Here is a 22,087-nt window from a genome sequence, read left to right on the forward strand (position 1 = left end):
AGTGTCACTTGTCATAGCAATGCCATTACCAAGTAATACAATTTACAGGTAAACACATAAGAACAGGAACTTCCCTGTTAAAGCTGGACTCCAGACAGATATATAAGTCACAGATTAATGCAGCCCTGTATTAATTAATACATCATTAAATGAATTTTTTTTTTATATAAACAGTGTAAATTCCTGCTTCTAACTTGGTACAGCAGAGCTCAGACTGGAGTAGTGCTGCAGTGCTCATGTTCTAACAAGGAACAATCTGACAGGAGGAGATAGCGGAGTGACAAAGAGATTAGCTCATTAGTCTGCTTCTCTTTCACTGCTCAGTCACAGGTTGAGGGAGGGATAAGACCTGTAAGTGTTACTAAACTACAGTAGAGAAAAATCAGGTCTCCTGCCCTGCCAGGGCTGTTATGTATGGAGGAGCTGCATAAATCTCAATTCTGGATGGACAGAAATACAAATACTTTGGCAGGTAAAATAACCCCCATTTATGTTATTCATCTAGTTCAGCCTTTCTCAAACTTTTCACCATGGAGGATCCCTTGAAATAGTTTTCTGGTCTCAGGGAACCTAAAAGTTATTATATCTACAACTCTTGATACATTAGTGTGATGGTCAGTGGGAAGAATGCTCCTTACACTTGTGGTGATTGGGAATAATGACCCCCTTACAGATAGTTAAAAAGATCAATGGTGTCAGTGGGAACTTATCTGAGAGTTAGAAATTGCTCATTGCTCTAGGAACCCCTAGCAACCTCAGGAGGAACTCTAGTGTTCCATGGGACCCTGGTTGAGTTATTTAGTTGTTTGCCTGAAGTTCAACTTTAAAGTGGTTGTACACCCTGTACAACCACTTTTACCTACAGGTAAGCCTATATTAAGGCTTACCTGTAGGTGCTGGAAATATTTCCTAAACCCCCACGGTTTAGGAGATATTTACAAAAAAGCCGAGCGCCGATGACTACGGCGCATGCGCACTTTAGAAAGGGCACATCGTGCCGTTTCTAATAGGGGTCATGCCGTGACTGGCGGCTCCGGCGCGCATGCGCGAGAGTGACGTCACGCCACTCCAGCCAGTCACAGAGGAAGGAAGAGGGGTGAAGATGGACGTTCGCTGCTAGTGGGGACAACGGTGACATCGCAGGCTTCGGTTTCAGGTAAGTGACACATAATGGGCTACTATGCGATGCATAGTAGCCCATTATGCTTTACTTTTGCAGGGAAATAAAGAGAAAATAAAACCCATCAGGGTTTACTTCCTCTTTAAATGGAGCCACACAGCCAACAGATGAGTGGAATAACTTTGGTGAAATTTTGCAGAAAACTATCACTTTTGCTCATACAGCTGCTTTACCCCATTGCCGACCGCCCTATAGCAGTTTTAGAATAAAATTTCAGAATAACGTATTCATGTGATCCTAAATACGTTAAATACGTAGGGGGCGCGAATGTAATTGTACACAGCGGGAGCCGGTCAGCAGGTACTGTGGACTTGATGTCTGCCGGCACCCACTGATCATCCTGCAGAGTGGCAGAATGGTGGTCTGCCTATGTAAACAAGGCAAATTGCCATTCTGACAGGGAAAGCATAGATCCTGTGTCTCTGCAAAAGCAGGGACATGGATTCATGTCTTCCCCTCGTAAAAGCACCTTCCAGACTGTAATAAAACACTGGCTAGGCACACAGTTAACCCTTTGATCACCCCTGATGTTAACCCCTTCCCAGCCAGTGCCATTAGTAGAGTGACAGTGCATATTTTTAGCACTGATCACTGAATTAATGTCACTGGTTCCCAAAAAAAGTGTCAAAGCTGTAAGTTAGTGTCCGATTTTTTGCTGATTGCCGGCATTACTAGACGCTATATCTTTTGCACAAACCAATCAATTTACACTTATTGGGATTTTTTTTAACAAAAATATGTAGCAGAATATATATTGGCCTAAACTGATGAAGAAATTAGATTTTTTTGCATTTTTTATTGAATGTGTTCTATAGCAGTAAGTTAAAAAAAAAAATATATATATATATATATATATATATATATATATATATACATATATATATATATATTTTTTTTTTTTTTTATGAATTGTCTGTCTTTTTTGTTTATAGCACAAAAAAAATAAAAAATGCAGAGGTGATCAAATACTACCAAAATAAAGCTCTACTTTTGGGAAAAAAGGGCATACATTTTATTTGGTCATAAGACAATTGTCAGTTAAAGTAAGGCAGTGCCGTATTGCAAGAAATGGCCTAGTCGTGAAGGGGGGGTAAATCTTTCGGAGCTGAAGTGGTTAAAAAGAAAACACTTTTAAAATGTTCGTCTTTATGAGTCAAGTGAAAGGTTGTTTTTTTTGGCACAAGAAGAGAGTCAGGATAGTTGAAGGAAGCTTCTGTAAACCTCAAGAAACATTTAAAATCACATGTACCATTAAAAAACACCATATACACCCTAATTTCATCTTCTCCATTGACTCCAATGCATTATACCAAAATGGCAAAATTTCACAGTGATATCCCAATTTTCGCAAACGTTTAGGGTAAGTTAAAAATTTAAGTATGCCATTGTAGTGATTTACTGTACACACATTGAGCTTCCATTCACATCTAGTGTGAGCAAAGGATTACATTTTTTCTAATATGTTGAGTTCCTTATCTATGGTCAAATTATATCGCTATACAGTACAGAGAGCAAGGGAGAATTGGTGTGTTGTGGTGAAGTGACTATGGTGCCATAAATCAAGTTCCGAAACACTGTGACTGTATGGCACCCCTGAACTGCCACTTCAGGGGCACATTCACCACTGGCTTTTCGTGCAACCCTGACCCCACCCCAGGCAGAAAGGCATGGAGTTCCGGAAGCTTGGTGAGAGCCCTTTACCATCATGCCTCACCTTCGTTCCCTCCCTCCTACCTAATTACATTCGGGAAATACTAGCCGCTCCCCCCGGTGGGAGGAAGGGGAGCCAGTGTTCTCTCTCGAAAAACTATCCGGAGCTAGAGCTGCCCCAATCTAGGCCAGAAGGCCAGGGACTCGACCCTTCAGCCAGACCCAGTGGTTCTCCATCCCCATCAGAAGGCTTCCCTTTCGGCTACAAACCGCTCCAGGTTACCTTTACTCCAGCAGGTTTTGCATAGCCACCGCCATTCCTTCTCCACTTCGCCGTAGATCAGGGACAGAAGCAAGCGCCACCTCCTGGAAACTGATAAGAACAGATACTATACTTGATCTTAGCCAAAAGGCCGAGAGAGCTGCATTTGATGTGCACAGTGAGGCTGCAATGATGGGCACAGTGAGGCTGTATTGATGGGCACAATGGGGCTGCATTGATGGGTACAGTGAGAGTGCATTGATGGGCACAGTGAGGCTGCATTAATGGGCACCGTAAAGCTGCATTTGATGGGCACAGTGAGGCTGCACTGATGGGTACTGATATGCTTTATGTTAATATTGTTAAAGTTGTTGTTAATATTTCTTTTTGGAACTTAATTCTGCTTAAAACATTTAACAGTATAATTTTATGAGATAATTTACAAGGGCGTGTTTAGGGGCGGGGCAGGCTTAGGGTGGGGCAGGGGGGGGGGTTGGGTGTGGTAACTGGTGGCGAGTAACTCTTAAGGCCTGGCTAGTGGTTCAGGACTTGAAATTTTTGAGCCCTGCATACTTATATATATATTTTTCTCGGGTAAAATAAATAAGTGTTGGATAATGGTCACTATGGTTGTAATAATTCCATTAGTATGCCTATAGGTTGCCTAGGTGAATGGATGAGTGGATGCTGTCCTGCTTGACCCCTCCGCCGAATATACAAAGTTGGCCTGATGTAAGGCTCACGGGTTGTTTGAGCTATTAGTGGCATATAAACCAATATGCTTCTCAGTAATAGTTTTCTTAAGGGTTGACCACTCAGTCACAGTCTCTAATACCCATTGGCGGATCTCCATGCATTTATGTTTTAATTCCTTACCCTTAAAACATGCTATCGTTGACTTCTTGTTTACTGTTTATGTCGTCAGAGCCATTTTCCACTCTTTTGTATTAAATTACAACGTTTAACTGTAATTCTGATAATTGAATAAACAAATTGAAACAGAAATATCCTTCTGAGATGTGTGCAAATCTGGTGGCTAACTACAAGAAGTGTTTGACCTCTGTGAATGCCAACAAGGCTTTTGCCACCATGTACCAAGTCATGTTCTGCGAAGGGGTCAAATACTTATTTCACTCATTAAAATACAAATCAATTGATAACTTTTTTGAAATGCGTTTGTCTGGATATTTATGTTGTTATTCTGTCTCTCACTGTTAAAATAAACCTACCATTACAATTGTAGACTGAACATTTCTTTGTCAGTGAACAAAATCAGCAAGGGATCAAATACTTTTTTCCCTCACTGTACCTATGCTCCCTGTGCTTAGCAAAAATGTAAATTGTAAAGTGAGTAGTCCAAATGGTGGTATGCACCTACAGGAATCCAGTACATTTTAGAAAGTGGCTGAATTCCTGGAGTTCAGCTTTAACTATTGCTACATATGTTCCAATATGCTTTATTAAATCTATCTACCTACCTATCTATCTGTCTGTGCATTTTTCCAATATATGCAGATGAGGCCTCTATTTTTACTGACATTTTTGAGACAGGTTGGTTTTTGGTTTTGTGGTCTTTTTTTTACGCAACCAGGGCAGAATGTTGGGGTATTGTTTGTGTACCCAAATTAGTTGTCCTTCCCATACAAACCTTCCTTTCTAGTGATAATATGTGTAAGTTTCTGCCATTTTCTTTTTATTTACTGTACCTCGTGCCTAACTGATATCCATTCTGCCCAGGGAATTGTGCAGCCCACTACCAGACCTCTGAAAATTCCACCGAGTCTCAGATGGACCACGTTCACACCACACAAAGATTATAGACTGCACAATTAAGTTTTCCCCCGCATAAAATGTGATATGTAACCACCTCAATATATCGCTCAGCCGACCACCCACATTGACCTCCTCCAGCCTCCAGTCCTGCTTTGGACTCGCTTCATAAATAGACATTTTTTTGCAGATAATAATTGAGCTAATATCTCAGGTTTATTTACTCTTCATGGAGACAGAACAATAGGGCATCAGTGAGAACACAGGGTGACCAAGGAGCCGAGGGGATCATAGAGGATTATTTGGGTGGCCTCCACGTCAATCCTGCAGTCGGTATACTGACCCTAGAACATGAAGCTGGTTGTCATTAGTTCAGGGTCAGTGGTGATCCTTGGCAGCATCTTGTTACAATGTAGCAGCCTGTCATACAGGATGGATGAGCAGTAAAGAGGGGGATTTTGCGATATTATCCACAGGAGCATATGGACTCATTAACCTTTAAATTTAAATTAATTCATTTTAATTTACTTAAAAAGAGCAGCTCAAACTCCATTGTCACCTCGCAATGCCTCCTACAACTGTCCATCAAATTTCTGTTGTGAGGACACATACAGGGGACAAATGTTTATTGAATTCAGGGTGAGCCAGACAAGACAGCCTGACAGACAGACAGCCTGACAGACAGACAGACTGACAGACAGATAAAAAGATACATAGATAGATAGATAGATAGATAGATAGATAGATAGATAGATAGATAGATAGATAGATAGATAGATAGATAGATAGATAGACTATAATACAAAAAGTATTGGGACGCCCGCCTTTATGAACTTTAATGGCATCCCAGTCTTAGGCCTCATACACACAATACGAAAATCAGAAGGGAAAATTCGTAAGACAAGCTGTCTGCAGATTTTCGGATCGTTAGTACAGTGCTTTCGACAGCCGATTTGACTTTTTTGGCAGACAAAAGCTGGATGTGCAGGCTATAAAATTTTTGTGGGATGTGAACTCAACGTCTGATTTTCGGATGGTCAGTACAGAAATCGTCACAAAAAAGTCGAAAGTACAAACAGGCATGTTCGGAATCAAGGAACGACTGGGAAGAGTTCGGTCTTGTAAACTACTTTTCATAATCTAGAATTAACATTCGTGATGCAGTAATTGATGAAATGTCGAAATGCAGCGCACGTTCTGATCTTCTTTAATGGGATAATAATGAAGCTGCTTTGCTGGTGATACTGATGTAGTTATGCCAAATGTATTTCAAAAGGTATTTGTTTTGTAGAATCTGAAAATCGTGAATCAACGCTCACCAAACTTCTACTAACATGAAATTAGCAGAAAGGGCCCAAAGGGTGACGCTAGAGAAATGAATTTCCTCTTTATACTCTCATAGTACGTCACTACATTCGTGTTTGTCAAACGACAATTTGCGGATAGTTAGTATGCTAGACAAAATCCTGCACATGCGCTTTTGACAAAAATCAGATGCTCAGTCCTACAACAATCAAACCGTGTGTACGAGGCCTTAGTCCATAGGGTTCAATATTTAATTGGCCCATCCTTTGCAGCTATAACAGCTTCAACTCTTCTGGGAAGGCTGTCCACAAGGTTTAGGAGTGTGTCTATGGGAATGTTTGGCCATTCCTCCAGAAGCGCATTTGTGAGGTCAGGCACTGACATTGGATGAAAAGACCTGGCTCGCAGTCTCCCGCTAATTCAGCCCAAAGGTGTTCTATTGGGTTGAGGCCAGGACTCTATGCAGGCAAGTCAAGTTCCTCCACCCCAAACTCACTCATCTATGTCTCTATGGACCTTGTGCACTGGTGTGCAGTTATGTTGGAACAGGAAGGGGCCATCCCTAAACTGTTCCCACAAAGTTGGGAGCATGAAATTGTCCAAAATGTCTTGGCATGCTGACACCTAAAGAGTTCCCTTCACTGGAACTAAGGGGCCAAGCCCAACCCCTCAAAAACAACACCACACCATAATCCCCCCTCCACCAATTGATTTGGACCAGTCCTGACCTCAACCTCCAACTTCCCTAAACTATGAACCTTGCTAGAAGATATAAATTGGAATAAAATCTTAGAAACAAAGAACACTGAGGAGAGATGGGTTGCTTAAGAGCATATTAAATAAGGGCATTAGCCAGTGCATCCTATTGGGAAATAAATTTAAAAGAGCGAACAAAAGTCCTGGATGGCTTAACCTTAATGTAAAAATGCATATAAAAGCAAAGGAGAAGGCCTTCAAATAATACAAGGATGAGGGATCATCATCAGCAGCAGCATTCAGACTTTACAAAGAATGCAACAAGATAAGTAAGGGTGCAATTAGGGCGGCTAAGATAGAACATGAAAGACACATAGCGGAGGAGAGCAACAAAAGAAATCCCAAGAAATTCTTTAAATATTATATATATATATATATATATATAGTAAAAAAGGGAGGACAGACTATATTGGCCTCATAAAGAATGAGGAAGGACATCTGGTTACAAAAGATGGGGAGATGGCAAAGGTATTGAATTTATTCTTCTCCTCGGTCTTCATGAGGGAATTGGGGGACTTCAAAACTGCAGTGTTTGTCCTCATGACACATCACAGGAAGCACCTCCATGGTTAACAGAGGACAGAATTAGAAACAGACTTGGGAAACTTAACATTAATAAATCACCAGAACCAGATGGCTTGCACCCGAGGGTACTTAAAGAACTCAGTCAAGTAATTTCCAGACCATTGTTCCTTTTTTTACTGACAGTCTACTGACTGGAATGGTACCAGCTGATTGGAGAAAAGCCAATGTAGCACCAATATTTTAAAAAGGGCCAAAATACATCCCTGGAAATTACAGACTAGTTAGCCTAACATCAATAGTGTGCAAGCTCTTGGAGGGGATGATAAGGGACTATATACAAGATTTTAGTAATGAAAACGGTATCATTAGCAGTAATCGAAGAATCGTTCTTGCCAAAACAATCTATTACATTTCTATGAGGAGGTGAGCTGCCATCTAGATAAAGGAAGGCCCATAGATGTGGTGTATCTGGATTTTGCAAAAGCATTTGACACAGTTTCCCATAAACGTTTACTGTACAAAGTAAGTTCTGTTGGCATGGACCATAGGGTGAGTACATGGATTGAAAACTGGCTACAAGGGCGAGTTCAGAGGGTGGTGATAAATGGGGAATACTCAGAATGGTCAGGGGTGGGTAGTGGGGTTCCCCAGGGTTCTGTCCTGGGACCAATCCTGTTTAATTTGTTCATAAACGACCTGGAGGATGGGGTAAACAGCTCAATCTCTGTATTTGCGGACGACACTAAGCTAAGCAGGGCAATAACTTCTCCGCAGGATGTGGAAACCTTGCAAGAAGATCTGAACAAATTAATGGGGTGGGCAACTACATGGCGAATGAGGTTTAATGTAGAAAAATGTAAAATAATACATTTGGGTGGCAAAAATATGATCGCTATCTACTCACTGGGGGGTGAACCTCTGGGGGAATCCAGGATGGAAAAGGACCTGGAGGTCCTAGTAGATGATAGGCTCAGCAATGGCATGCAAAGACAAGCTGCTGCTAACAAAGCAAACAGTATATTAGCATGCATTAAAAAGGGGATTAACGCCAGAGATAAAACGATAATTCTCCAGCTCTACAAGACTTTGGTCCGGCCTCACCTGAAGTATGCTGTCCAGTTCTGGGCACCAGTCCTCAGGAAGGATGTACTGGAAATGGAGCGAGTACAAAGAAGGGCAACAAAGCTAATAAAGGGTCTGGAGGATATTAGTTATGAAGAAAGATTACGAGCACTGAACTTATTCACTCTGGAGAAGAGACGCTTGAGAGGGGATATGATTTCAATTTGCAAATACCATACAGGTGACCCCACAATATGGATAAAACTTTTACTGGAAGGGAGTTTAATAAGACACATGGCCACTCATTTAAAATAGTAGAAATTATATTTAACTATAAATTGCGTAGAGGGTTCTTTACTGTAAGAGCGGCAAGGATGTGGAATTCCCTTTCACAGACTGTGGTTTCAGTGGGGGTCATCGATAGTTTCAAAAAACTATTAGATAAGCACCTGAATGACCACAACATACAGGGATATACAATGTAATACTGACATATAATCACACACATAGGTTGGACTTGATGGACTTGTGTCTTTTTTCAACCTCACCTACTATGTAACTATGTAACCTGATAGCACACCTTTGGGATGGATTAGAGCAGAGACTGCGAGCCAGGCCTTCTCATCCAACGTCAGTGCCTGACCGCACAAATGCGCTTCTGGAAAAATAGTCAAACATTCCCATAGACACACTCCTAAACTTTGTGGACAGCCTTCCAAGAAGAGTTGAAGCTGTTATAGCTACAAAGAGTGGGCCAACTCAATATTGAACCCTACGGACTAAGACTAGGATGCCATTAAAGTTCATGTGCGTGTAAAAGCAGGTGTCCCAATACTTTTGATAATATAGGAGAGAGAGAGAGAGAGAGAGAGAGAGAGAGAGAGAGAGAGAGAGAGAGAGAGAGAGAGAGAGAGAGAGAGAGAGAGAGAGAGAGAGAGAGAGAGAGAGAGAGAGAGAGAGAGAGAGAGAGAGAGAGAGAGAAAGAAAGAAAGAAAATTAATTCAGACATTTTCTAAAATGTACCAGTTTACCAGCATACCACCTAGATAGATAGATAGAAAGATAGATAGATAGATAGATAGATAGATAGATAGATAGATAGATAGATAGATAGATAGATAGATAGATAGATAGATAGAAGGAAAGATAGATAGATAGATAGATAGATAGATAGATAGATAGATAGATAGATAGATAGATAGATAGATAGATAGATAGATAGATAGATAGATAGATAGATAGATAGATAGATAGATAGATAGATAGATAGATAGATAGATAGATAGATATTGCTTGAGTCTAGCTTGCAGTTGTACATTAGTAGAAAATGAGACACTTGCAGGTCCTTTGAAGTTATCAAATCCAATCTTTGTCAGCTTTCTGCTCCCCAATGAAATGTCAGGTTCAATAACTGTGTTTTTGCTACTTTGCATGTGTAAGTACCCTTTTCCTTTAATACCCCTTATCTTGTATACTTCAAAGCTGACATGGGACAGATATGGAAATGATATGAAGTGGTGGCTGAAGAGGGTAGACAGAGATATTACACTCAGTGCCTCTTCCTTTCTATCCCCTCTTCCTTTCTATCACACACACTGTGGGGTTGATTTACTAAAGGCAAATAGACTGTGCACTTTGCAATGTGCAGTTGCACTCTGAAAGAACAGTTGCTCCTGAGCTTAGTAAATGATGATTTTGCAAAGAATACCCAATCACGTGAAAGGAAAATAGAAAAAAACAGCATTTTTGCTTGTACAAGATTAGATGATGAAAGTCAGCATGTACTACGCTCTGGAGCAACTGCTCTTCTTTGCAAAGTGCACAGTTTATTTGCCTTTTGCAATTCAGCCCCCATAAGTCCATCTAAGGAATTCCCTGGCTACGGTGCAATTTCGGTGCAGATTGAATAGCGTTGTCAACCTGTCAACTACTGTTGTAAAACAATGCTGATAAAAGTCACAGGGATAGAGGTTTCAACGCTAAGTCTAGAAGCTGGAAAGGTTAACTCCTGGGCTTCTGATGCTTTTTTCCCTTCAAAAGTCGTAGTGTAGTATCCAAAGGGAAATGGAGCTCTTCTAAAGAAAAATGCATTGTCACTTTGAGCTTTGCCATTCCAATAACTTTCATAAAAGTCACATTAATGATATATAATTTTCCTTTCATTTTTTTGCTATTTATTTTCAGTCAAAAAAACACAAAATTAATAATACAAGGATCCAGATTTGTTACCAAATTAAATGCAGATTTTGACCTAAAAAAAAATATTTATAGTATGTTAGAGTAGACTACAAACTACAAATCCAAAAAAACATAATGTGCAGAAAACAAGCACACTCGAGGGCTCAAGGGGATTTAAAGGTAAACCCGCAACAGTAAAATCAGTCTGTATATGCAGTAAAGTATGCTTGTTATACTCACTGTGGAACCTAATTGGTTAATCATCCACATTGTGTAAAAAGGCTGTTTATCCTGTCTTCTCTGATCCTCCCCTTCTTCCACAGTCCCCAATCCATCTCCTGTTAGAACAGAGCCTTGGGGGCACTCTGCACATGCTAAGTTTTGTGTGTATTGCTGAAGAGTTTTTTTTTTTTTTTTTTTCTTGGGAGAGTGCATGTGATCAGCACAGGGCCAATCAGCACTGTCCTCATGGGACAGTCACAATTAAAACTTCTCCTGCAAGCTTTAACCAGACACTCATAGATGTCATAAGACTGACATATACTGCTGATGAGAAAAGGTATTTACCAGTTTATATTTACTAAAATAATTGCATTTTCATGTTCTGTGTACTGTGGGAGACCAGATATAGTAAATGCAGGGTCCTGGGTTTAGTAACACTTAAAAAAAAGGCCCAGGGATTCAAATGATTAAAGGAAGTGTAAAAATAACTAATTTACTGACAGGGCGAACAGGTAATAAAACAATATCATGGGAGACTCAGAAAAACAAAAACTGCTTCGTTCAAACTATAGACAAATTGCAATCATATGTGTCATTTTTGTTTTTATCACTTTAAGACAAGGGCTGCAACAACAAGGCCTTGTGCACATGACCATTTTGACCCATATGCATCGAATCTTTGCTTTTTTATGGGGGCCCAAGACAGGAGGCACAGATGCAGCATCCAGCCCATTGCCAGTAGCCTGTCAATATCGATGGCAGGCTGAAATATGCGTCGGCTGGGCACTGTACCGAGCTGCAAGCTTCACCTGCAATTGGGGTAATATGTGTTCAGGGATGTGTGCCTGTTATGCAGGAATTCTGCGTTCGGGGTATAAGTTCCTGAATGCATAAGGTCCTAATCACAAGTACTACTCGGTACAGTGTCCAGCCGCATTCAGCTACTACTTGGATGAGGCATCTATTATTCCTGTGCTCCCAAAAACGATTTGACACATATGGGCCAAATCACCGATGCATGTAGCCTAACTCTAAATTCAGTAGATCTGCTAAATTTTAGGAACGCACTAGAGGGCAGATATTCTGCAATCCTGGCATTCTGCTGAACAATCTCTCCTCCATGGGAGGGTATTGAGACAGATAATGATGACAGATAACGGAGAGTGGGAAAGTTTGGGCGAGGGTGCCGCGACTGTGAAGGATAATACATTAATCTGATAAACTATTTTAATCAGAGCACACGGAGAGGAAGTCTTATTTCCAGTGTCGGCGAGATGTTTAATGCATTCTTTGTTGTGTAAACAGGCCCGTAGCGAGCCGCCACATGCAAATGGCTTGATTAACAGACGCGGGAAGACTTGTACTTTGATTTAAGGAAACTAATTACATGTTAATTCTGCAGCATTTTCTTCCCAGCCCAAAACTGCTGCAGTATTGTTGTGGCCCTGTGTAATTTATGGAGCGCTGAGGGCTTAATTCACCATGGCGAGTTTAGTTATGGGAATTGGCATTCTCGTCAAAAATTACCATAATATACAATGAACGTAATCCATACAAATGCAACACAATTGTATTATCTTAATAATTATTTTTGTCTGTCCAGAAAAGAAATGCTGGATTATTCCTCATGATTGAAATTATTCCCTCTCACAGTGGTGAATATCTACATTGCTCTGCTGGAGGACTCTGCTCTTTCCTCTATCTAACTTTCCTCCCCTGAAATGCTCTGCACTGCTGGAGGACTCTGCTTCTTCTGTAGGGACCCTCCTCTCCCGAAGGACTCTGCTCTGCTGGAAGATTTGCTTCTTCCTCTAAATAACTCCCATCTCCTGAAATATTTTGCATTACTAGAGGACTCTGCTCCTTCCTCTATCTAACTCTTCTCCCCTAAAATAATCTGCCCTGCTAGAGGACTCTACTTCTTCTGTAGGGACCCTCCTCTTCTGAAGGACTCTGCTCTGCTGGAGGATTTGCTTCTTCCTCTAAATAACTCCCATCTCCTGAAATATGTTGCATTGCTGGAGAACTCTGCTCTTTCCTCTAAAATACTCTGCACTGCTGGAGGACTATGCCCCTTCCTCTGTCTGACCCTACTCTGCTGAAGGACTCTGCTCTGCTGGAGGACTTTGCTTCTTCTTCTAAATAACTCCCCTCTCCTGAAATAAGTTGGATTGCTGGAGGACTCTGCTCTCTCCTGTAATTAAAGTGGAGCTCCACCTAAAAGGGGTAGTTCCGCTTTAAGCATTCCTTTCCCCCTCATATGCCACATTTGGCATGTCTTTTTTTTGGGGGGAGGGGGGAGCAGGTACCTAGTTTTGACTGATACCTGCTCCCACTTCCACTCGAGCGGCCTAAGCAAGTTCTCCTCTCCTACTCCCTCCCTGCAATCTTCTGGGACACGTCAGAGGTCCCAGAAGATTGCCCGACCTTTGAGGAGGCGCAGTGCGACTCGCGCATGCGCTGTGCGCACCCGGCTGTGCAGCCGCAAGCTGCCACAGCCCGGCGCTGGGAAGAGACGAGGGAGAGAAGTGACTGACTGAGAGAAGTGACTGACTGACTTTTAGCCACTTTCCAACTGCCTGCCGTACATATACTGCGGCAAGGTGCAAAATCACATACCTGTACATGATTTTGCTAATAGCCGCTAGGGGGTGCCGCTGGAGCTACGATCGGCCACAGGGGGAGCCAATCAGCGGGCCTGGCAGACGCGATGTCTGCTGACCACCCACGATCGCTCCCTGCAGAGACAGAACGGCGGTCTGCTGATGTAAACAAGCAGACCGCCATAAATACTGTATCTCACAAAAGTGAGTACGCCCCTCACATTTTTGTAAATATTTTATTATATCTTTTCATGTGACAACACTGAAGAAAAGACACTTTGCTACAATGTAAAGTAGTGAGTGTACAGCTTGTATAACAATGTAAATTTGCTGTCCCCTCAAAATAACAACACACAGCCATTAATGTCTAAACCACTGGCAACAAAAGTGAGTACACCGTAAGTGAAAATTTGTATGGCCACCATTATTTTCCAGCACTGCCTTAACCCTCTTGAGCATTGAGTTCACCAGAGCTTCACAGGTTGCCACTGGAGTCCTCTTTCACTCCTCCATGATGACATCACAGAGCTGGTGGATGTTGGAGACCTTGCGCTCCTCCACCTTCCGTTTGAGGATGCCCCACAGATGCTCAATAGGATTTAGGTCCGGAGGCATGATTGGCCAGCATCACCTTTACCCTCAGCTTCTTTAGCAAGGCAGTGGTCGTCTTGGTGGTGTGTTAGGGGGTTGTTATCATGTTGGAATACTGCCCTGCGGCCCAGCCTCCGAAGGGAGGGGATCATGCTCTGCTTCAGTATGTCACAGTACATGTTGGCATTCCTGGTTCCCTCAGTGAACTGTAGCTCCCCAGTGCTGGCAACACTCATGCAGCCCCAGACCATGACACTCCCACCACCATGCTTGACTGTAGACAAGACACACTTGTCTTTGTACTCCACACCTGGTTGCCGCCACACACGCTTAACACCATCTGAACCAAATAAATTTATCTTGGTTTCATCAGATCACAAGACATGGTTCCAGTAATTCATGTCTTTAGTCTGCTTGTCTTCAGCAAACTGTTTGCGTGCTTTCTTGTGAAACATCTTTAGAAGAGGCTTCCTTCTGGGGTGACCGCCATGCAGACCAATTTGATGCAGTGTGCGACGTATGGTCTGAGCACTGACAGGCTCAGACACCCCTTCGACCTGTGCAGCAATGCTGGCAGCACTCATACGTCTATTTCCCAAAGACATCCTCTGGATATGACGCTGAGCACGTGCACTCAACCTCTTTGGTTGACCATGGCGAGGCCTGTTCTGAGTGGAACCTGTCCTGTTAAACCACTGTATGGTCTTGGTCACTGTGCTGCAGCTCAGCTTCGGGGTCTTGACAATGTTCTTATAGCCTAGGCCATCTTTATGTAGAGCAACATTTATTTTTTTCATATCCTCAGAGAGTTCTTTGCCATGAGGTGCCATGTTGAACTTCCAGTGACCAGTATGAGAGAGTGAGAATGATAACAACAAATTTAACACACCTGCTCCCCATTCACACCTGAGACCTTGTAACACTAATGAGTCACATGACACAGGGGAGTGAAAATGGCTAATTGGGCCCAATTTGGGCATTTTCACTTAGGGGTGTACTCACTTTTGTTGCCAGCGGTTTAGACATTAATGGCTGTGTGTTGAGTTATTTTGAGGGGACAGCAAATTTACACTGTCATACAAGCTGTACACTCACTACTTTACATTGTAGCAAAGTGTCATTTCATCAGTGTTGTCACGTGAAAAGATTTATTTATTTATTTATTTCAGGTACTTATATAGCGCAGTCAATTTACGCAGCGCTTTACATATAAAAAAGATATAATAAAATATTTACAAAAATGTGAGAAATGTACTTTTGTGAGATACTGTATATCCCCTATTTTGTAGACGCCATAACTTTTGAGCAAACCAATCAACATATGCTTATTGGTATTTTTTTTAGCAAAAAATATGTAGCAGAATACATATTGACCTAAATTATGTAAGGAATTAGATTTTTTTTTTTTTTTATTGGATATGTTTTATAGCAGAAATTAAAAAATATAGTTTCTTTTTAAAAATTGTCAGGTTTTTTTTCGTTTATAGCGCAAAAAATAAAAACCCGCAGAGGTGATCAAATACCACCAAAAGAAAGCTCTGTTTGTGAGAAAAAAAGGGCCTACATTTTGTTTGTGTACAGCGTCGCACGACCGCGCAATTGTCAGTTAAAGCGACGCAGTGCCATTTCGCAAAAAATGGGCTGGTCATTAAGGGGGTAAAACCTTCCTGGGCTGAAGTGGTTAATAAACACAAAAGTGAGTGGAACTCCGCTTTAACTCTCCTCTCCTGAAATACTCTGCAATATTGGAAGACATTGCTCCTTCCTCTATCTAGCTCTCCTCTCCTGAAATATTCTGCACTGCTGGAGGACGCAGCAAAATTAATAATTTAACATTTGCCAAAAGGTTATTAAAATTAGCCTCAAATGTGGTCATACAGACAGATTAGACTTAGTTTACATGAAGGAAAAAAAAAAAAATAATAATAACTTGGCTTTGTTTTCTGACAAAGTCATGTGATCATAGTGATCAATGGCTTGGTTGATGAAAAAAAGTGAACTCTAAACCTTCGTTGGTAAACAAAGACTTGTGAGCAAAATATCAGAATTTATCCTATGATCAGGTCTTTGTTGGTAAACATAGAGTTAGCGGGATGGGTTAGTGTTTGCGTTTAACTACTTTCGGACCACCTGCGCGCAATGTACTGTGGATGGGTGAGCCGTACAGGCACAGCAACATACTGGTACAATGCTGCTTGTTAACTGGTTTAGGGTGCACACATGCCTAAAGCCCTGTATTGAGAATCTAATAGGGCCCTGTACAGAGGGAACTATTTCTTTGTTTCTTCTCCCTCAGGAGAAAGCAGGGTTAAGAAACAAAGAGATCTTTAGTAAAAAGCAGCACATATTACACACATTACATATTGTTATTTGCACATATTCAACACCTTGATCACCCGAGATGTTAACCCCTTCCTAGCCAGTGTCATTAGTACAGTGACAATGTATAGTAATATCACTGATCACTATATTAGTGTCACTGGTGATGTCAGTGGCAGTTAGTCAGTTCCCACTCAATGTCAGTTAGTGTCAGATTTCCCGCCGAACTATCGCAGTCCCATTATAAGTTGCTGATCATTGGCATTAGTAGTATAAAAAATCCATTACTTATACCCTAGTTTGCAAGCACTATAACTTTCATGCAAACCAATCAATATACACTTATTGTAATTTTTTTTTTACCAAAGACATGTAGCAGAATACATTTTGGGCGCAATTTATAAAGAATTTTTTTTTTATTGGATATGTTTTATAGCAGAAAGTAAAAAAAAAATGTTTTAGTCATTTTTTGTTTCTATAATAAAAATGAAAAAAAACAGTGATGACCAAATACCACCAAAAGAAAGCTCTATTTGTGTGAAAAAAAACAATATAAATATTGTTTGGGTGCAGCATTGCATGACTGAGCAATTACTATTTACAGTGCCTTGAAATGTCCCACATTTTGTCACATTTTGTCATGTTACAACCGAAAACATAAATGTATTTTATTGGGATTTTATGTCATAGACCAACACAAAGTGGCACATAATTGTGAAGTGGAAGGATAACGATAATTGTTTTTCCAAATTTTTGACAAAAAAATGTGTGAAAAGTTTGGCGTGCATTTGTATTCAGCCCCTATAACTCTGATACCCCTAACTAAAATCTAGTGGAACCAATTGCCTTCAGAAGTCACCTAATTATTAAACAGAGTCCACCTGTGTGTAATTTAATCTCAGTATAACTACAGCTGTTCTGTGAAGCCCTCTGAGGTTTGTTAGAGAACCTTTGTAAACAAAAAGCATCATGAAGGCCATGGAAAACACGAGACAGGTCAGGGATAAATTTGTGGAGAAGTTTATGCAGGGTTAGGTTATAAAAAAAAAATAAACAAAAAAGGAAGAGGAAAGAATGGGACTTTAGATTAGGCATGTCACTGAATAAATATCTAGTTTATATTGATCATTAAATAGTTTATTCATTCCAAATCAAGTTAAAAAGTATCAGTAATCTTTGGTAAAAGACATTATATACTGTTCACTTACAAATACAACGTGATTAACACTACAATTTCATAGATCATTCATCCATTAACAATAAACATAAGCAATTGCTCTTAGTGAGCCAAACTTGTCTGGGCGTCAGTTTAAAGTGTCCTCGACGCACGTTTCATGGCTCACGCCACTCATCAGGAGTAAAATGCTCTGAAATTAAATCAATAACATATCTATGAATATAGGATACCCTTTAAAAAGAGAACATCTCTCAAAAAAAAAGGGGAGTCTATAACTTACACCCAACCTATATCCAAGGGAAGACAGGGGACAGGGATGACGGGGGAGATTATACCATTACACCCTTAAACACCCTCACAAACCACCTCAATTTTTACTCCAAAGTTTTCACAGCAATGGTGAAATTTTAGAAAAAGTCACATTTTGCTAAAATTAAAAACAAATTTCCCTAGAAGGAGAAGACGGTGCAGTACTTCCTTCTTTCCCATATTGTGGTCTGGTCACACAGTATTGTTTCAACAAATGGGGTCCCTCAGGGTAGTTCTAACTAACCTAACACTTAACAAAGCGATGTGCCAGCATGATATCAGGGGTCGGGATTGGGTTGTCCAGGGCCACACTTGTTTGTGGCAACTTCACCTTAAGTTTTCCTTTTTAGGTTTTGTGGCTCTTAAATAATAAGTCCTCAGTCACTGCTACAGACGTTCCTGGGCCACGGCCAGACCTTTGTCTTCTCTATGCCTGATAGCGAGCAGACTTTTCAATTTTGGGAGACGGTCCAGAACCATAATCTGTTCCGTCAGACGTAATTGCTGCTTTTTACTTAATAACAATATTACAACGGCCCTTACATTGACCGCGATCAATCTGATGAGAGGGTTTAGAGGTAAAATTTATGGAGATAGCGGCCGTGTCAATTACTGCTGGCTTTATGTCTTTCATACACTACAGACGACTGTGCACTCCCCTTAGATTAGAACTTCTGCGACACTGCAGCAGAGGAAGAGGCCTGGTGTGTGAAGGATGCCAGAGAACGGAACAAGGTCACTCAATATACTGCTCCGCAAAGCGGTATGTAAGATTTTCTGTGAACATGACAAGGTCGGGCCATAAACTTCCCTGTGGTCCTTGTCCCCACTGGGCCAAAGTTCTGTAACCCCTTCCTGAATACATTAATGCTTGTACATGACCTGGCATTCTGTGCAACGCAGGAGAATGCCATAGCAGAAAGCATTCACCATACATGACAATGAGAAGGAACGCTACTTTCGCTACAATACTCATTGATGGGATGATTTACCAAATACTTGTACATTGATGCACCTGTTTTTATATACAACAATTTAATTGTTAAATGTCACAATTGCAGTTATTAGATCATTGTGTATGTGTCTATGATTATCTTTTCAGAAACTTTACAAAGTTATGGATAATCTTTCAGTACACTGGGCATTGACTAATACATTGTGGGAAGAAGTGGAGAAAGTCACATGATCCCAGACCTGGAAGTACCAGGTACAGGGAATGGAGCAGAGCCAAAGGAAGGTATGAGCAAGAAGAGCACAGAAACCCATTGATTTGCTCTCCTTGTTCAGGTTGAAATCCACTTATTGTTGTCATTGCACTATTACACATCTCACACAGATTTGACTTGTGATATAGTTGTCTTCACACTGTTGCTTGCATATTGTTGCAAGCTTGCCTAAGCTTGTAAGCTTATACTTGCACAACCCAACCATGCCTGGCGTACCTGCATTGTGATGGGCATACCATTTTTTTTAATTGGCACCCCAACACGAATATATATATAGCCTAATCACATTCACTTTTTTTTATAATCTTTATTTTAATTTTAAACATGTACAGTATATAACATGCAAAAACAGAAACCAGGTGACCGTGGATATCCACCGCTCGTCATATATCTAAACATGTAATATAGCATACATTGTAAATCACCTTGATGGTGCACAGGAAAGTATGAGGTAGAAGAAAAAATATAACATAAAAAAAAAGAAACAAATTCAAAAGTGCTGCATACCCTGGCCTAGAATAGGCACCATGGGTCAGCAATAGCTCAAGTAACAGTGTTGTTCAGAGGCCGACCCAGCAGGAAAAGGGGGCCCTATTGACCATAGTAATGGTCAGGACAATAATTGGAGGGACAGCCATATAATGTGAACACCACATGGGGGGTTTGCCCTGGTGTCCACAATATAACCTACCAGATTCCGGGGACCTCCAAAACGATAGTGTACCATTGTCTTCTGCATACTTAGTACAGTATCCCAAACACCTAATATCTCCTAGGTGCAACATGAGCAATAAACAAAAAATGTAAATGGGAGGTAATGGGGGAAGAAAGGGGTGGGCGCATTTTGTTAAATCCAAGAAACCGCTCACAACGGCATGTACCGCTGCACAGAATAAAGACTAAAGCAATAACACACATGAATAAACAGATTATAGCTTGAAAATCAGGTAGATAGCCCAAAGTTAGGGTCTGCTTATTTCAATAAGGGAAAATCAGTCACACTCACTTATCCCTTAGAATACCCCTGGTTGCAGGTAGGGGTGGGGTGCGGAAGTCAAATGCCTGCAGATTTGCTGTTTTTTTGGTCTAGAAAATGGTTGGAACCCGTCAAGTTTCTTTTTGCTGTCTGTGTCCCATTGGAGAGATTTCCCTTTATTTCTTGTCTGACTCCCAGAGACATAACAGGAAGTGAGAAGAAAACCTTCCTAAGTGAGAAGAAATTCATTTTTTGACAATTACCATCTGAACATATTTACCCAATTTAACATTTCCCTTTATTCTTGTTCTGGTGACATGTCAAAATTATATGATCTCAAATATGCTACAGTGAACACTCTAACATTAGCGACGCTAAGCAATCACAGAAAACGACTGTAATAATTGTATCCAATTTTTTGATATATATATATATATATATATATATATATATATATATATATATATATCATAGATTTTAAAAAAGTTCATGCGGGGTTAAATCCAGCTTAATCCCGTCACCATACCGCATGTGAGAACTCCCCTAAGGTAATGAACTTACCAGATAAACATGGGTATTAAGCTTGTGTTTTAAACAATTTCTGTCAGCAGGCACTGCGTCTCTCCATCTAGGTGTTGCTTGTGACAAACAAAAGAAATGTGCACATAGCGTAATCCAATAAAATTTATTGTTGATAAAAATACCCCCCTTACAAATGCGCACTTACAATTTTAAAATTCAAAGCAGGCACATAAAAGGCATATAGAACCTCAATATCTCCCGTCACTATTGCTTGTCAAACTCTCACCGCTCAGCTGATCTCTCGTGGAGCAGTGTTCCCGGGCTGAGTCGACAGATGATCGGACGGCATAGGATGCTGCGTGGTCACGCACTGATGCGTTTTGTCATCACTTCGTCAAAGGGCGTCCTTTGATGAAGTGATGACGAAACGCATCAGGGCTATTTTTTTATAATTTTTTACAATTTTCTTAGGAACCCCGTTCCACAAATTGTTGCATTTCATTTGGAAATCAATGTCCCGAAGTTTGGAGAAAGAGTGGAGAGGCACAGAATCCAAGTTGCATGAGGTCCAGGGTGAAGTTTCCACAGTCAGTGATGATTTGGGGAGCCATGTCATCTGCTGGTGTTGGTCCACTGTGTTTTATCAAGTCCAAAGTCAGCGCAGCCCTCTAACAGGAAATTCTAGAGCACTTCATGCTTCCCTCTGCTGACCAGCTTTATGGAGATGCTGACTTCATTTTCCAGCTGGACTTGACACCTGCCGACACTGCCAAAAGTACCAACACCTGGTTTAATAATCATGGTATCGCTGTGCCTGATTGGCCAACAAACTCGCCTGACCTAAACCCCAAAGAGAATCTGTGGGGTATTGTCAAGAGGAAGATGAGAGACACCAGACCCAATAATACAGACAAGCTGAAGGCGGCAATCAAAGCAACCTGGGCTTCCATAACACCTCTGCAGTGCCACAGGCTGATCTCCTCCATGCCACGCCACATTGATGCAGTATGTGACAGACTCACTCAGACAGAGGCTTTTGGAGGGGACTGAATGCTAGCTTCTTGGCTACCGACTATGGGCCCTGGCATTTGAGGGCGCTACAAGCATTTAGGCAGATGTTCTGTTATGTAATACAAAAGGACATTATTAAAAAGGCCATGATGGTCTCTGCCAGTGTCATCAGCAAGCCACCTGTCTGGGGCCCCCTGCCATAATGTGTTTATTGTAAGTAGGTCTGCTATCGTCTGAAGGTGTGCTGTGTTTATACTTATGATAATATATATTGTAATGTGTGAGCTCGCTGATGGCACGTCTGACCTGAATAGTCTGGGCACTGAGTCATCCAGGTGGTTAGTTAAGGATCTTCTGTGATGGGATTAGCCATGAGTCAGCTGTACCTTGTTAGCTAAACCATTGTGTTATGTTTTGGGTAAATATTTGGGTCATTGTTAATG

At 41.1% G+C, this 22,087-nt stretch overlaps 1 pseudogene; it reads right to left on the bottom strand.

Moving 5' to 3' along the window:
* Positions 1-3,122: 3,122 nt before the first annotated feature.
* On the bottom strand, positions 3,123-3,256 carry LOC141135881 (U2 spliceosomal RNA; annotated as a pseudogene).
* Positions 3,257-22,087: the final 18,831 nt, after the last annotated feature.

This window comes from Aquarana catesbeiana, linkage group LG03 (assembly GCF_042186555.1).
Source record: "Aquarana catesbeiana isolate 2022-GZ linkage group LG03, ASM4218655v1, whole genome shotgun sequence".
Taxonomy (NCBI): Eukaryota; Metazoa; Chordata; class Amphibia; order Anura; family Ranidae; genus Aquarana; species Aquarana catesbeiana.